This window comes from Dromaius novaehollandiae, chromosome 9 (genome assembly GCF_036370855.1).
Source record: "Dromaius novaehollandiae isolate bDroNov1 chromosome 9, bDroNov1.hap1, whole genome shotgun sequence".
In the NCBI taxonomy this organism is placed as follows: domain Eukaryota; kingdom Metazoa; phylum Chordata; class Aves; order Casuariiformes; family Dromaiidae; genus Dromaius; species Dromaius novaehollandiae.
In genome coordinates, this window is record NC_088106.1 from 32,461,587 (window position 1) to 32,477,676 (window position 16,090).

The 16,090-nt window shown below is 49.2% G+C and overlaps 1 protein-coding gene across 2 annotated transcripts in view; it reads left to right on the forward strand.

Moving 5' to 3' along the window:
• Window positions 1-11,599: 11,599 nt before the first annotated feature.
• SLCO2A1 (solute carrier organic anion transporter family member 2A1) overlaps window positions 11,600-16,090 on the forward strand; it is a 74,809-nt gene continuing 70,318 nt past the window's right edge. Inside the window, exon 1 of one of the 2 annotated variants that reach the window (XM_026110657.2) lies at window positions 11,600-11,771. The gene's annotated coding sequence lies outside the window, so the exon portion shown is untranslated. The remainder of the gene's footprint in view (window positions 11,772-16,090) is intronic. The other variant, XM_026110656.2, reaches the window with a different exon arrangement.

Genomic DNA, 16,090 nt, shown 5'->3' on the forward strand with positions numbered 1-16,090 from the left:
TAGTCTAATTTTGAAGTTAAAGCTTTTCTTCTGCTCTTCGTATTAGCTTAATTTACTTAATACAATCCCATTCACTTGTTCATTAAAAATTACTGTCCAACTTAAAGATTTCAGAGTGGACGTACTGGGTCAGAGAAGAGTCTTTGTCTTGTCTCCAACACTGGTTACAGAAGATGCGTGGAGAGGAGGAAGAACAGGGCAAACCTGTGCAACGCATCCTCTTGAGTACTCTTCCAGCTGTTTCCAGCTTGGATGACTTTTCCAAGCCAAATGACACTTCTGTCTCCTAAGACATGGATTTATCTTCCACTCACTTGTCCAGTCTTCTCTTGAAAACATGGGTATTTGGTGTCTTCCACATCCTGCAGCAAGGAGCTTTGCAGCCTGTTGAGTGAAGAACCAGCTTCTTTCTGTTTTGTTCTGAAATTGTTTTCCTCGCCTCATTTGATGCTGTTGGGCATTTGATTCAGAGGAGGCTGTGGACAGTCAGTTGATGTTGTAGATTCTATATATCGTCCTGCAAGTCGGCCTGTTTGCAGGGGCCTCGGAGGGCAGAAATGAACACGGTTCCAGGTGTGGGTAAATCATAGGTTTGTCTAGCAACATAATGAATTTTTTATCTGTTTTTCTGATCCTTTCTACATAACACCGAACACCTGATTTCCTGCTAAGCAGTGACCTGAAGTTTTCATGGAGAATTATAAGTACACTAAATCTATGCCACTTCAGTGGTAAATTCAAATGCTGTTTCTAATAGCTTGTTGCATAGCTGCATTAGTATTTCTCTTTTTCTTGTGTAACATTCTTGTAATGAGTAAATTAATGTAGATTTCATCACGAACAATTACCTATACTGGAAGCTTAAGTATGACTCCTAAACTAGTAAAAAACACTTCTTAAAAATAATAATAATAAAAGAAAAGCTTAATGACTTTAGCTGTGCAAACTAAGCTAAGTTTTCTTACAAGAAGGGACTTGTGGATATTGTCTTTGAGTCTTTATAGAAATCCATAACTCTTTCAAAGCGTCTTTGTTCCTTTGGATAGTGAGAGCCATTCTGGGTGTGTTTCTCTAATCATTTTTTTTCTTATAAAGCTCCCAGATTTTAAGTTAACTAAAACTTTTTTTGCATGTATTCCTATGAGGTGCTTTTTCGTATGGTACCAGATTACATAGCTGGTTACAAAATAGGGAAATGTCAATCAAACACCCCTGATTACTGTCCCAAGCTAGTGACCACTACTTAAGCAGAAATCTTATACTATTTTCCCAACCTTAAATCTCGCCTTGAATTGGACTACAACAATTTGAACCCTGGCATTAAACTTTTAGTGGATAAGAACCTATTTCTCAGCATCTCTGCTCAATCATGTAGCTGTGCAAAATCCCAGTGGAGAAATTTGGAGCCATAGGAAGGAGAGATGGGTGGGGAGAACTCATTAAGCTGTCTTCCCTCCCACAAATATATTTCCTCTTTCCAAGTTGTTGATGAGATTGTGTGGTCACAGGAAGCTTTTAAGCTGCCACTTCTTTTTTTATCTTGCTCCTGTGTCTTGGCAAAGCTCGTCTGAGGCTTGTGTTTGCCTCCAGCTCTTTGAAGCAGAAACCATTCCCCCCTTATTTTCCCCAAGTTGACGAATGCTTGGTGCTGCACATGTGGGGCTCTGGCTGACCGGGGTCGGACGGGAGCTTCTGTGGTGGGTTCTCTGAAGCCTAGTGGTGGTGGTGTGTAGCACTTCCCTTGCTTGTCCTGTGCCCATTCTGGGCCCCAGGCTCCCCTGCTGTGGTGGCATTGGTGCCTGGCAGGTCTCCCCCGGCTCAGAAACATGTTTCCTGGCTCTCCTGTCCTGTTCCTGGCTTTTTATGTGGTTGTGTAACTCCAGGGACTGAGGCTGTGAGACTAGCACAAATCTGACAAATAAATGTTGCTGCCAGACTGGCGTGAGCGCTGCAAAGAGGGTAAAGGAAAATATGAATGCCAACTTGATGCTTTTTAGCATTCACCCCCCAAATCTGCTTTCTTAAAAAGCCTGAGGTCTGGAGTCCTGTGCTTACATGAAAATTTCATCAAGGAATTAAAGAGAGTTTCTAGCCCCGAAGAATCGAAAACTAGAAGGCAGATAAGAAGGTGAAGTGTGGGTGGCAGGGGGAACAACTCCCCTCCCTGGGTGGAGTCAAGCATGCCTTAAGGCTGCATGAAGGTGATAGGAGCTATTCCGTGAGCGGGAACCCCAAGTGACCCCGGGGAAGGGGCATCCCTCAGGGCTTCCCTGGTGGAAGCTAGGCCTTGGCAGCGCCTGCCGCAGAGCATGGCCTAGGCCTGCTTGGTATCGGGGCGCCTGAGAGCTTGTCCTGTGGCAAGGGCCTGACTCTTCCCGTGCCAGCAAATTTCTGAGCAGCCCCTGCAGGGAAAGCAAGCACTGGGAAGGAAGACTTCTTTAATTTTACCCTGGCATAAAAAGCCTTTAATTCATTTTCTCAATGTGGGAAAAGAAAAGGATTATTCCCCTCCTTTTTGAGGAAAAGGATTTTCAGTCAGGCATGGAGTAAATACCGGTAACACGTAAATCCCTCAGCAGTGCCCAAATCGCTTAGACAACACTAGCACAGGAAATCAGGAAATTGTTACTGCTCAGTGTTCAACTGAAAAAATACTGTAATCTTTTGAAACCATTTGGTGGAGGAAGTGGTTTGAAGTGTTGATTAATTGCTTAGACTTTTTTTGTCTTGAACAATTTAAATTCCCAACCTCAATTTTTCATTCTTTCCCTATCTGCCTGCTGCCTCAGACAAGAAACTTGCTTTGGTCACTTGCTTTGTTCAACTCGTCTGCGTTGGCCCTGTACATTTGTCTTCACTCGTTGCAGCAACCCTTCAGCTTCCTGAGGATCAGTAAGATGCCATGCAAAAGCCACAGAAGGAGCATCTGCGTAAGCATCCCCTTGTCTTCTGCTGAAGATGCCGTCCTGGGAATTGCTTCTCCTGGGGCTCTCTGCTTGTAAGGTTTCTGCTCTCCGACCTGGCCTGGAGCTGTTTGGTTTTTAGCTCCTCCTTGTGGAAAATCCCCACTTAGGATGCCCATGGATCCTCACTTCCCCCAGGTGTGAGCAGATGGGGCAGGCTGTGCTCTCTTTAACGGTGTTTTGTGTGTACAGGAGGAGAAAGGAGCCCTGCAGCGGGGTGGGTGCCACCTTGCAGCTCACCCTCTACAGCCCCCTGATGGCCACACATGCTGCCAAGTCTCTAGAGCAGCTGTGCCATTGCTGGAGGAAAGGACTGAGCTGCGTGGGCATGGCAGGGGAGGGATACCCTGCAGTGGCTCCTCCTGGGAGTTTGGGTGCCCGTGCCATTGCCCAGCCTTGCAGAGGCAACGAATGCAACCCCTAAGCCAGGGATGAAGTGCTTGGAGCTGGTGGCCTGAAGGGGTTGTAGATCAAAGAGGTGCATGAGCTGTGGGAACAGGACACAAAGCCCTTGCCCAGCTGCCGTGCCTGGGACTATGGGCAGGGGAAGCCCTGCCTGGCTTTGCCTGCTTCCAAATGTGGAGTTAATAGGCTGGAGGGCCCATCTCCCCTCTTGAAAGCACATCGCCCAGCAAGGGGCACAGTGAGTTGTGCACTGCCCCAAAGACATGAATCCAGCAGCCCCCTGTGCTTCTCGCCTAGTTGGAAGTGGTGCAAAATGTTGCCTTCATTCCCCAATCCTGTGAATCCCCTCCAGGTGCCTGCTGGGTTGGGTCCAGCCCCGGGCATCCCACCTGCCCCTGGGCTTTGCTTTATCAGGGATCTTCACGGAGAGTTACTTTGCAACTGAACCAGGCAAAGCTGACAACTGAGATGTAAATGCTTTTTACTTATGTGTGGGGACTTGATTTTTTTCCAGAGAGATTCACAATTTTCAAGTCATAAATCAACCTTTTGGCTGCACTCAGAGAGAGGAGGCAGGGGAGGGTCACAGGCCTGGGCAGAGGTTGCTGATATCTGCTGTCCTTGGCCTGCTTGTAGTGTTTCAGGCCAAAGATTTTTTCTCAGCTCAGGGCCAGGCCTGGTGATCACTTCCCGCATGTCCCCCTTCCTTCCTGGCTCAGGAAAGCAGGAGCCTCGCTGCAGGGCTGCTGCCAGTGCAGGGCGGCCAGCCATGCAAACACCTCCCATCGCCCGTACCCCTGTGTTATTTATAGAGTCTCATGGCCGTGGGCTCCCAGTGCTTTGCAGGCAGCGGGGGTGCCTTGGCCAAGCAGGGTAATAGCGTGACCTTTTAATCGCAGAAAGGGGCTGGGACGTGAAGCTGTCTGCATCCATGCAGCCACATGCTAGGTTGTGCCTGGTGCCTCAGACGAAGCGTTTACTGGCTGCTGGCTTTGCTTTTGTGCAAGTTCTCATCTGACTTGTGCACTGTTGGGCCATGCAGGGCACTTCTGATGCTCTATCCCAAAGCAGATTCTACTGGGTTGTATCCTGGTCCCACTGCTGAGGGGTTAGTGCCTGCAAAGGGGATGTGATTTAGCTTGAGGTCTTTGAAATGTGGAGTTCTCCCTTTCCAATTTCTGCCTGGTTTTACTCAATGCTGGGTGAAATGCCAAGCGGCTGTTCCTTTGGGTGGCACACGCCAGCCTGCTGTAGCCTGGCAGACTCCAGCCTTGTGGGGATGCACGGTGCCTTGTTACATCACTTGTTTAAACAATAGCAGATGGCTAATGCGGTTGGTAAAGGAAGCATTAGCAATACTTAGAAGTCAGCCTAAAGAAAATAAATGGATGGAAGCTGTAACATTTACGGTAAGGCATCCAGAAACAAAACAACTTGCTTGCGAATCTAAAACATGGGCAGGTCCTGGAGAGAGGTCGAAGCAGCTGGCACATGTCCAGCAACCCACAAGGCACAGTTTCCTTGCACCCTGGGGTGTTTCTGTGAAGATGATGCTATGTCCCCTGACCAAACAAAGTAAAAACTACGTGGCAGCGTCTGAAGTAATAGCCAGCTGGAAGAAAGTGTTGGGTAAGAGGAGTTAGAGGCTGAAGGGACCTCATTTCATACAGCAGAGCTAGCATCAGGATCAGAGTGGCAAAGACACAACAGCCTCTGCATTAGATCCTCTGGATGGAGGTTCTGGACAATCTTGTAGGTCTCGGGCTGCCACAGACAGTAGAGCACTGGGCACTGGCCACTACCCTGCAGACACAGCTGGAGAAACCCTGTAATCTTTAGTGAGAGAAAAGGGGAGTGTGAAGGTGGGAGGGTCTGCATGGAGACAACATGGCAATTCCACTCGGCTTGTGGGGGATGGACAGGATCCCTGCTCTGCAATGAGTGGCGAAAACACTGTTCAGAGACCTACAAACATTTGTTCTGGCTGTGAGGCTTCCTTGCAGTGGAAGGATCCCCCCATCTGTCATGGGAGGGACAAGGAAAGTCACAGCTGGGCCTGCAAGTGCTGGCAGATGTCAGCCACATCACAAACATAGGATAAGGTGATCTCTCCAGTGTGTCAGAGCAGCAACGTGAGACACAGAGTCTACATCCAGTACCTGAACGTCATGTTCTTGTGGTTTCCTTGAGTGAACGCCACTGGAGTTGGAGCTCACGTCAACAGGATGGTTTCAATCTGTGTTCAAAGATAAGGCTGAGTGACAGAAAATCCTCGCAATTAGATTGTTTGGTGAGTATTTATTTATTTGCTGACTGAGATAAGTCTAGTGTGAGCTCACCAGCACTGACCCATTACTGCGCATGTGAGGTTTTTAGATTTGTACAGAGGACATTGGCCTATTTCACAACTGCTGCTTGAATTAAAACAAACTGTATTCCTTCCTCTTCCTCTCTTCCTTCCCTTGGTCCAATATGTCCTACTTGCCTGCACCATTTAGTGGAAAGACTGATTTTAGTCCAAAATCTGTGGTAATGCTGACCTTGCCCAAGCTTTTTCTTCGGAAGTCATGCCCTTGCTGTAGAGGAAGGGGTACCCCAGGAGGTCCTGGAGTTCGCTGGTGTCTTGGATGTGGTGGTGGTGGTATGTACCAACAAGGGCTGAAATAGGTCCATTTCCTGGGGTCAGCAGGAAAACTTGAGCCTAAAAGATGGAGGAAAACTCAAATGAGCACAAAACACTTGTAGATCTACTTATAAAAGGTATGAGGTTAGAAAACCCTGTGGAGAACAGACAAGGGAAGCACAGTCAGAACTGGGAGAAGTGGGGTACATTCAAATAGCACAGAGCATTGTCACATGCTGAAGATCTCTGGAGCTGATGGGCCCTTTGCAGCCCATTGCTGCCTGTTTGTCTCATTTTTGTTTCTTTTCTTTCCATTGCATAATGCTTGTCATGGCATTGTGGACTTGCAGGATGTGGGGGTGTGGGACTGGGGCTCCAGTCCTAGCTCCACAAATGAAATGGCGTCAGTCAATTATGAACGTTCTTCACACTCTTAACTGGGGGAGCTGGTGCTGGACCACTGTGAGCATCTTTCTCTACTGGCCTGCTGCTGAGAGCAGGCTCACAGAGTTGTGAAGGAATTTCCTGAGTTTCTCTATTGGGTAACAGAGCAAAGCAGGGCAAAGTTAGCTTTTCACGTGGCAGAGGATGTGTGGAGAGCTCAGGAGCAGCAAACAGCCTGATCCGAGTGACATGGCATTGGGGCTTCAGTGACAGTCTGCCATCTGTCTGCACCCCGCCCCTGGAGCCAGTGGCCCGGAGATGGAGCCTCATGTTTACCAAAGTGTGAGACAAGGTTGCTGTATCAAGACAGGTTATCTGGTACTTCCCTGTATCACCACTGTACAGGGTGGAATCTCTGTCCAGGAACTGCGTGGGCATAAGAAGCCCTCTTGGGCTGCAGTGTCATTTGCAGTGTCCATTACAGAACATGGTCTCCCACGTGCTGGAGGACATTGTGAGGACCTGAAGCCCAGATAGAAGGGCAGATCTTGGCACTGGCTGGTGGTCCTGTGAGCGCAGTGGGTCCTGCTTGCAGCTGTACTCTGGTGATGCATTTGCATGTTCACTGCATTTATCTGTTTCTCCTGCAGCATGAGTCTTTTTACAGCCTGGTCCTTGTCTCTGTGCTCATGGATGGCAGAAAGGCATGCAGCTCTTAAGGGGCATGTTCAGAGGTGCCTGCTGAGCTTTGCTCCTTTGAAAATCTAGTCCTGCATTTGTAGTGGCAGCTGCTTTTCTTCCCTGTTCTAGAAGTGCCGTAGCCTGCAGGCCTGGATGTCCCATGTCTCTGTTGCTGGTGCATATCTGTCATTGGAATACTACTTATGGCCTCGTTCAGTTTTCTCAGATCTTATGGCCAATTCTGGCAGCTGCATGTCTTGCCATGCAACAGTCAGTGGTGTTCTTGTGTCTCACATGGATGGTCGTCTTAACTGGTGGACTAATGCCACTGAAAATGAGCATGGTGCTTTGCTCATCATCTCCATCACTTCTGTGGCTGGAGGAGGAGCTGGCAGCTACAGATGTGTTGGCAACTTCACTCTCCTGCTGTTGGGGCCCCCTGGCTTTGGTGGTTTTTGGTGGTCCTAGGTATGTTTCTGCAGACCATGTTGCCTGGTTGTTGAATTACAGAATTGTCCTTCTCTATTGCCATCCCACCTCAAAGGGAGATCTGACTAACCTGATGGAGAAGATAGCTCTGATGCACTAACGTCAGTGGAATTGAGCCCCCCTGTCTCTGTGCTAGAGAAGCAGTGCAGCACTGAAGAGATAAAGAAAAAAAATGGGGTTGAATACAAATGCCTTAATTTGATTATCTCAGCAACTACAGCAGGCAATTCCTGGCACAGTTTGGAAATACTGATCAAAGCCCTTTTTGCAGGGGGGATGGGGATGGACATGATGAAGGGAGAAGAGTTGGTAGTGGTTTGCTTGCTGCCTGACTGCCCTTAAAAAAGGCAGCCTTGCACCTGGCTTTTTGCATGTACATGCAGCAATACTGTGGGGTCCTGCACACGAGGGCATAAGCAGTTTGACCTATTCACGCACAGTCTGATGCGTCTAGGGCACAGCAGAGCTCCTTGTAAGGACACCTGTGTGTTAGTCACTCCAACACCATCTGTAGTGAGCACTTAAACTTACAAACCACGATTCCTGATGAGGAATCTGTGAGGATGGGTCACAGAGAGTAAATATATTGTTTTCTGTTCTTGGTGGCGGCGGTGGTGATGTGAAGCATTTAATATGGTTCTTCAGATATGGGCAGATACTCCAGGTAGGCAGGCAAATGTGGCTGTTATCTGGACTTTGGGTCACTTGTTCCATCTGACGCTCTAGTTCTTGGTTAGAATTTTCTCCTTGAGAGTTTACCTTCAGGATAGCCCCTCCTAATGCTATTTGTGCTAGATTCCCTAGCTGGACTAATTAGCTACAAATAGAATGATGACTTCAAGGGTTTTCCTTTGAAAGTGTCTTTAGGGAGAACAAATGAGAAGAACTTGAGCAGGCTATCTGCTCCCCTCCCATCCGGCTGTGCTGGGCCAGGCCCTGCAATAAGGTTGGGTGAAAGTGAAGATGCGCCAGGATGAGGGCAGTGCAGTGAGGAGCCATGTGAGGAGCCAGGAGCCAGAGCAGGACTGATGGGCAAGCCTCTCCTGTGGCAGGCTAACCATGGGGGACCACAGGGTTTGGTAGTTCCAAGTAACTGGAAGGCAACTAGAGGTTCACGTTTATTTTCCTACAGGTTTGTGACCATGGTTATTACAACAGCCTGGCAGGGAGAGTCCAAGCATAGAGGGTCCAAAGGAATGTGGAGTCACAACATGTGTGGGAAGATCCAGGAAGGCAGGAACTAGCTCTGCTACTCTGATGGTCTGCTGACTGGCTTCATGGGAGAAAGAGAGAGCTTTTCCCTGGTGCACTAGGCAGTTTGAGCCCTGCAGGACTCCCAAGGTAGTAGATAAGCATAAAACTTGGCTTTGCACAGTACTGAAAGCATTATTGACTTCTCTCCCTTTTGTGGGTAGAGAACATGGCTTGCAGTGTGGTGCAGGAGGGATAGGCCCCATTCTCAGCTCCATCCCAGGTAGGACCAGTTGGTGGCTAGGCTTGGCTCAGCTCATGAGTGCACAAGAAGGTGCACTGCATTGGGAAGAGCCCTGTTAAATCTTATTGGGCCAGAGACCAGTCTCGGGGAGTAAAATTAAATGGAGCCCCTGGGAAACTGCTGCTCTCTCCCAGCCAGCTTTGCTAAGGGCCCTGACTACTGTCCTAGGACCAGCTCCTGCCCCTAGCACCTCTGCCTTGTGCCATCAGGGGACCTCCTGAAACCTACCCCAGCTAGGCTGTGCTATAGGCCAGGGACTATAGCAAACATGGCCAGATTGGACTGGGACTGATTTTTCTCATACCTATCCTGATCCCTGGAGCCAGGGAAATCCAGAGAGAAGGCTTGCAAGAGGAGCTGAGTCATATACTGATACCCATAGCACAGCTGACCTGTGGAGAGCTATGGGCCAACAGCTGATGGCTCCTGCCAGCTATGTGCCTTATCAAACCCCACGGTGTGCGAGCACTGCAGCATTCAGCTGAAGGCTTGTGCGCTAGGCTCTTCCCTGAAGGATACAGTCATGGTCCCTCGGGGCAGAAGTCTCCGTGGTTCACGTGGGGACACTGATGCAGCTCCACCCTACTCTATTTCCCATGGGAGAGGTGCCATGAGGCAGCCCTGACTCCCCAAGAGTACAGCTTGGGCCTCTGTTTGAATAACTGTGGTTTTCTGCTGACGCCCAGAGGTTTTGGGATTTGGTTCCCGAGCCTGGTGCATCAGGGAAGAGGCAGAACCTGGACATGGCTGTCCTGCAGCCTCCTGGGAGGTTTATCAGTATGTGAAAGGAGCCATGACTGAGTCTTCGTGGACTCCTCAGGGCTCAGAGATGCCCCACATGATTTCTGGAACCAGGCAGGAAAGAGGCAGGAGTCAGCACCTGCATCGTTCTATTTCATGGTTGTCAGGGAACCGTGGCCCTGGTATGCTGTGCTCATGTTAGCTGAGGATCTTGTCCCCAGTTCATGATGTTTTTCTCTTCTGGTTGAGCCAGGTGATGTCCTCATGTCTCTGGTGACACGCAGCTTGTCAGTAGGTCCATTGGAGCAGAAACGGACACATCTCCTATGCTGCAGAGATATTAAGCAGAAAAGTCTTTCCCGTACGCAGGGCACAAATCCAGCAGGATTTGCAATTCATGTTGGAACTGTCAAATCCTTGTATGTTATATCTTCGGGCGTTGTAGATCATATTTCTTCTCTAACCTCAGGTGCCCTCCTGGGTTTGCTTATTTGGTTAGGACTTAGAGTTGTGAGAAACACTAGTGTTTTGCGCTCTAGTTTGGGTTCACCTTCCTTTGTTGGGCTATTCCTGCCACCAGGAAGAGCAAAAAGACCAAACAGAATCCCCTCTGTCCCAGCAATGGAGGATTCCCAGTTCCTCGCCACCTCATGGCCAGCATGTGGGGAGGTTTGTCACAGCTCAGGCCAAGCACAGTCTGGGAGCTGGTTGCTCCAACCTTCCTTTGATCCATGCTACAGTGAAGAGGGGGAGTTAGTGTAGCTTGTGCTGTGTTCCCTCTGTTTGTGGCCTTGCTCCCTTTGCTTTGAAAAAAGACTGGTGCGTAGCAGCTCTGCCAGCCAGTGGGGCACCGCGTGGCAAGGAGCACAAAGGCAGGCCAGCACCAGCAGGAACAGAGGATTGTTAGCCTGTGAGGCAGGACCATGAGATGGTCAAGCACAAGGACTAGGACCAGGTTCCTGCTTTGTCCCATCACATCTCCGGGGCTCCATGTGCTCCTCAAGCTGATGCCATGCCAGCCTGGCCCTTGCCCATGCTTTCCCTGATCCCCAAACTCTTGCTGCCAGCTGGGACTCTGTCTCCTGCGAACTTCACCTGCCATGTTTATACCTCTCTGCTGCAAAAGCCCTGGTTAAAATCCCAGGGGATGAACCCATTGAAAGCTGGGTGGAGTGAGGCCTTTGCTTGGGCTGAGCTGCACCTCTGCAAGAGTTAGCATGTCACTGCTTTGCTCTCTGTCCCTGTGCTGGGCAGAACAGGGAGGGATCATGCCCCAGGCCTGTTCCTGGCATTGTACGTCTCTTGGCATGTGGACCCAGCTTTGCATGGGCCCAAGCCATGAACAACTGGATCCAGAGCTCTGCCTTTCCTCCCTCCATCCTTTTGGGGGGAAGAGATGTCCTTGCCCAGCAGGGTCTGCTTGTCCCACATGGAGGGGGAGTGCATGTAGGGGACCTTGGATCCCTTTTGGCTGCCTGGGCATGACTTGGCCTCCGCAAAGGATCAGGTTAGGTCTTGTGTCCAGGTGCACGCAGCCAGGTTGATGCAATGTGTCTGTTCCTGTTTGGTGGGGAATGTTGCTCACCTGCCTGGGGAGGCACACGCACTCGCATGGCTTTGTGCAGCCTGCCAAGTCTTAATCTCTATTGTTTGACAGCTGGCTCTCTGCTGACGTCAATCCCATGGCTCAGGGGGCTTTTCAGGGAGGAATGGGCAAGTCTCCGCGTACGCGTGCTTGCAGGCTTACCAGAAAAACATAGCACTGAAACCACAGAGGGAGTGGGGCGGGGGAGAAGAAGAAAGAAAGAGGAGAGTGCAGCACAGAGCAAGAGCTGCTTGTTTGGAAGCTGAGAAGCCGTTTCAAGGGCTGCTGCTCCCTTGCAGCAAGGCCCAGCCCCAGGAGCTGCTGGCTGATTCACGCCTGGGCCTACCTTGTCAAGCAGCATCTATGACACGAAGAAAAACATCACCTTACGCCTCCAGCCTGCTGGTAAGCTCTGCTCAGCTCCTCTTTCCTGCCTTCACAGAACTGGGCCACCAAACTCCCTCCCACTGTACTGCCCTTGCTGGGGTGTCAGTAGGCATCTTATTGCCTTTCTGGTCCCTCTCCTGGTCTCCTCCTCAAAGCCAGTCAGCTGAGATCACTGACATGATGAAGAGCTGGACATTGTCTGTCTACTGCCAGGTAACTGCTGCTCTCCTCTCATGCTCATCTCAAGTCTTGCCTAGGGTAGAGATGTGGTATGTTGTCTTCCTCTACTATATTTCGTTAAAGAAACTGTTCAGCCCTGTGTGAATTGTGATAGCTTTGGATATCACCCTCCTGTCTCAAGATTGCTTTTAGTGTTAGCCAACATATGCCCAGCTATCATTTTTTTTTTCCAGAAGAATAAGCTTCAGCCTATAATGAGAGCAACAAGTGTTGCCTTCCCTTCCCCTGGGCCTCCCTGTAGACTGACCCTTCCTCCACCCATTAGAGGACGTAAAGAATGATCCATCTTGTGCTTACTGCTCCATTCAAAGCTGAGCATCCTTTGTTGCTGTGTGCAGGTGTGGTCCAGGTCCAGCTCCTATGTGCCCATCTCGCAAATTATCACTTTGGATTTCAAACCTGGGAAGGGCTCTTTGAAGAGTCTTGGCATGGAGATTGCTGCTTCCCAGTTTGAACAGCTGGCCCTTCTGCTTCCATTTGTGACCTTAACAGCACATCCTGATGGCAATTGTTCTCCCGGGCTGGAAATCCTGTCTGCTCTTTTCCCGTAGGGCTTATACTCCCAAGTGACTTGAAGTCTTTGGACAATCCAGTTAACCTTTCCCGCAAGAGAAATGACTCTCACCCTTCTGTTCTGCTGCAGCCAGGCAGGATCTATTCCTACCTTCAGCTGGAAGGACACCTCTCTGACATGATCTGTTCCACTCTTTGGGTTTTTCTTCTCAGCATGACTGGCATTAATGTCTTTAAATACTTTTAGTCAAAAAAAGCAAGCTGGAGAGTGAAGAGACAAAAGAGGAGGAAGCCAGGAATGTGCTTGTGATGTGCCCTTTACCATAAGTAGCTCTGAAGGGATCTCCCCTCCCGACCTGGAAAGAAACTTTGCTGAAACTGTCCTGAAACAGTCTGGGTCATACATGTGAAGTGGAAACCCTTAAGGATGTTTCGGGTCTATGCATAAAGCAAGCTCAAGGCCAGAAGGATCAAAGGGCTGTGAGAATCAAAGTAGCGGATTTACAAATTAAGTTTTTTTCTTCTTTTCTTTTACCCCTTCCTCCCCTAGACAGTAAACTGACATCAGTATGGAAGAACATAAGTAGTCTTTGGAGCAAATTACTTAATGTCCTCATTTAGGTTGCTTTTTCACTATGCTTGTACCTCTGGCATTTGTCTGTGTTCCTTCCTGACTACATATTTTTGAGGCCCTGGAAACTGAAAGTTGGACTATAGCCACCAGGCAAGACTTCTGGCAGAGCATTTGAATTTTCAGATCTCTGGGGAAATACATTGATTAAATTTTGCTTTAGAGGAGGGGAATATCAGAGGTTGTGCCTGCACAAGCCTTGCTGGAGAAAGCCAGATTCCTCCGTGTGGTTAGTCAAATGCTATGATTCAGCCCTACCCCAACAAATGATGTTTTCAGGAGTGTGCCTTGAATTTCTGTTGCCTGAAGTTCTAATCTAGGGGGTACCTTTGGACCACGTAACTCAAATTTTTCTTCATGAACATGAAGGCTGCATTTGATCACCAAAAAAAAAAATAAAAATAAAAAAAATCCCTTGATCACTTGATTCCAGGATCAGAGACTTTAAGAAAAATAGCACCAGAATTTTTAGGCTTAAGAAAGACAGCACAAGGCCACAGCATCTTCTTGTGTGTTGCCTTATCTTCTTACCTTCCCTCTGCAGAACTTTTCACCTGCATGAGTTCACACCTTTCATGTTCTCTGTCCACTAAAAGCAGCGGGATGATGTCTACTGGCATACTTTCTCATTGTGGGTACGTGAGGTAGCTTAGCCCAGTGGGGTACAGGTGTGTGCTGGGTATCCCTGTGCAACTACGAGACGAACAGATGTTCATAGAGAACCTGCTCTCAAACTCTGGTACAGCCACCACCTTGCACCTACACTATCTTGTGAAAGATTTGTTGGAAGCTGACCATGCACCTCTGGAACTGTGTTGGCCTATGAACATCAGCAAGACAAGGTTCAGGAAGAGAGATGATGTTTTGTTAATTACTAAAAGATGTTGCTTCCTTCTACAAAACTGATCTCACTGCACTAATGACAACAGTGGTGCTAGGTGCTGCGATTTTATCCAAGACTTGCACAAAATGCAGTTCACTGAATGGCCAAGTCTTGGGTGACCTGTGGCTGTGGTAAATTGAGTAATTGTGTTTAAAAGACACAGCTAGCCTCATGAGAGAGGAGTGAAGTGTGAGAAAGTGATCACAGAGATGGGTTCAAAAACACAGGCAAGGGGCAATTCAGTGATCAGTTGGTCACTGTTCAACCCTTTTACTGGATTTCAGGACCATCCTCATAATGTCTGCATGCTCGGCCTTAGCAAGGCAATAGCAGCTAACTTCTCTTTTCCTGTCTGCAGCCTTGTGGGAGAATCCAGTTACCCATGGGGAAATTGTGTCAGATCAGCTCAGGTCCTCCTGCCTGTTGCGCCTTGTCTCACTCTCCTTTCCAAGGTGCTCCTCTTCACAAACAACCAGGGGCCACAGTGCTCTATCTCAGTCTCTCCCTGGCTCTAACTCTGCTCAGCATTTCAGGGTTTAGTGATTGCCCTTGGATTTGTTCCCTCTTCTGTGAGCTTGTCCAGTCTCCCTCTCAAATCCCTATAAGCCTCGCAAGGTCTTTTGCCCAGGTACTTGCACATTCAGGAGCCTGGGGTGATGAGCAGGGTGCTTTTTGGAAGAGGAACTGACGATGGAAGTTGTCTCATAACAGCACTGATAGGTGAAACCTTTGGGGAGCCTAGAGTGGAAAAAGCTGGTTTCTAAAACCAGAGCAGTTTGTTTGTCCTTCTGTACTGATGAGAAATGGGATCTGGTGTTTGGATCTTTTTTCGGCTTGTCATTTTGAAATGGCCCTGAACATTACAGGGGCTGCATCTCATCTGGTACAGCCAGGTTTGCAGTGGTTGAGGTGGTTCTTCTCCAAAATGCCCACCAGCCTGGGATAGGGCTGACTCTGCTTCTCTCCCAGAAGGGCTGCCAGTCTTGGCTTGAAGACCACAGGGGAGAGAATCCACCCTCCCTTTGGTAGTTACAATGTTTGATCACCTTCACCATTGAATACTGGGGCCTTACTAGAGTTCGGCTTTCTCTCCCAGTCGTGATGGCAGATGCTGTCGGTCTGGTGGGCCAGGGACTGGTGATCTTGTGATCTTCAAAGCCCTCTTTGAAACAATGGCTATCAAAAACTCTTCCAGATGCCATCAGCTTTGCTCATGAAGGAACTCCCATTGCTTTGCTTGCCCCAGGAGCTATGAAGTGTCTGGTGGAGAGTGGGCGGGTGGCTGGGATTCAGGGAGCCGGTGTGGAGTGTGCTTGCTAGCGTAGACAAGCAGCCCAGCCCTTCAATGCGTAGTGGCTGGCCAAGCCCCTGCTGCTTTGGAAGAGGCCTGCTTAGTAGGTCTTCAAGTCACTGATGTGCAACGCAGTTACGGGGGGGCGGGGGGAAGCTGGTGGAGAAGGACCTGCAAGTGAGGCTCCAATTCACAAGGCTTTGGAGAAATGCTGTGCCGGGCACACAGGGAGGAGTTGATTGGTGTTTATAAAGTCAGCCCCTTTTAGGAAAGTTTGCTTTTTCCATGTCCTAACAGCTGAGGTTTGCTAGGGTATGGTAGAAAAATGATGTTCTGCTCCCCCACCCCCTAACAAATGCCAGCTTTGGGGCGCTGAGCATGAGTAAAGGGTACGAGCCCGTGTCCCAGGCACATGCTGGGCTACGGCCTTCCCTTCCCGCTGTGAAACCCTGTGTGCCAATGGCTAGCCCGCCACGCTGGCCAGCACGGGGCTGCAACCACAGGTTAGCGGGTACCTGCTCGGAAAACACGGCTCCCCGCAGCACAGTCCCACCAGGAATAATGGGCTGGTCTTGCCTGAGGACTGCTCACGGCCCAAGGGAGGGCAGAGGCGATGGCCAGAGCCTGGGACTACGTTTAGCTTGGCTCACACCCTCAAGTGCTTCCTTTCCTTTTGAGGATAAGGCAGCTAGCCCAGAGAAGGGACCAATATCCTTTGACTGCCAGAGGGAAACTGGTCTTTTTTGTAACAATGTTACAAGCATAATTATTTTTGTTAT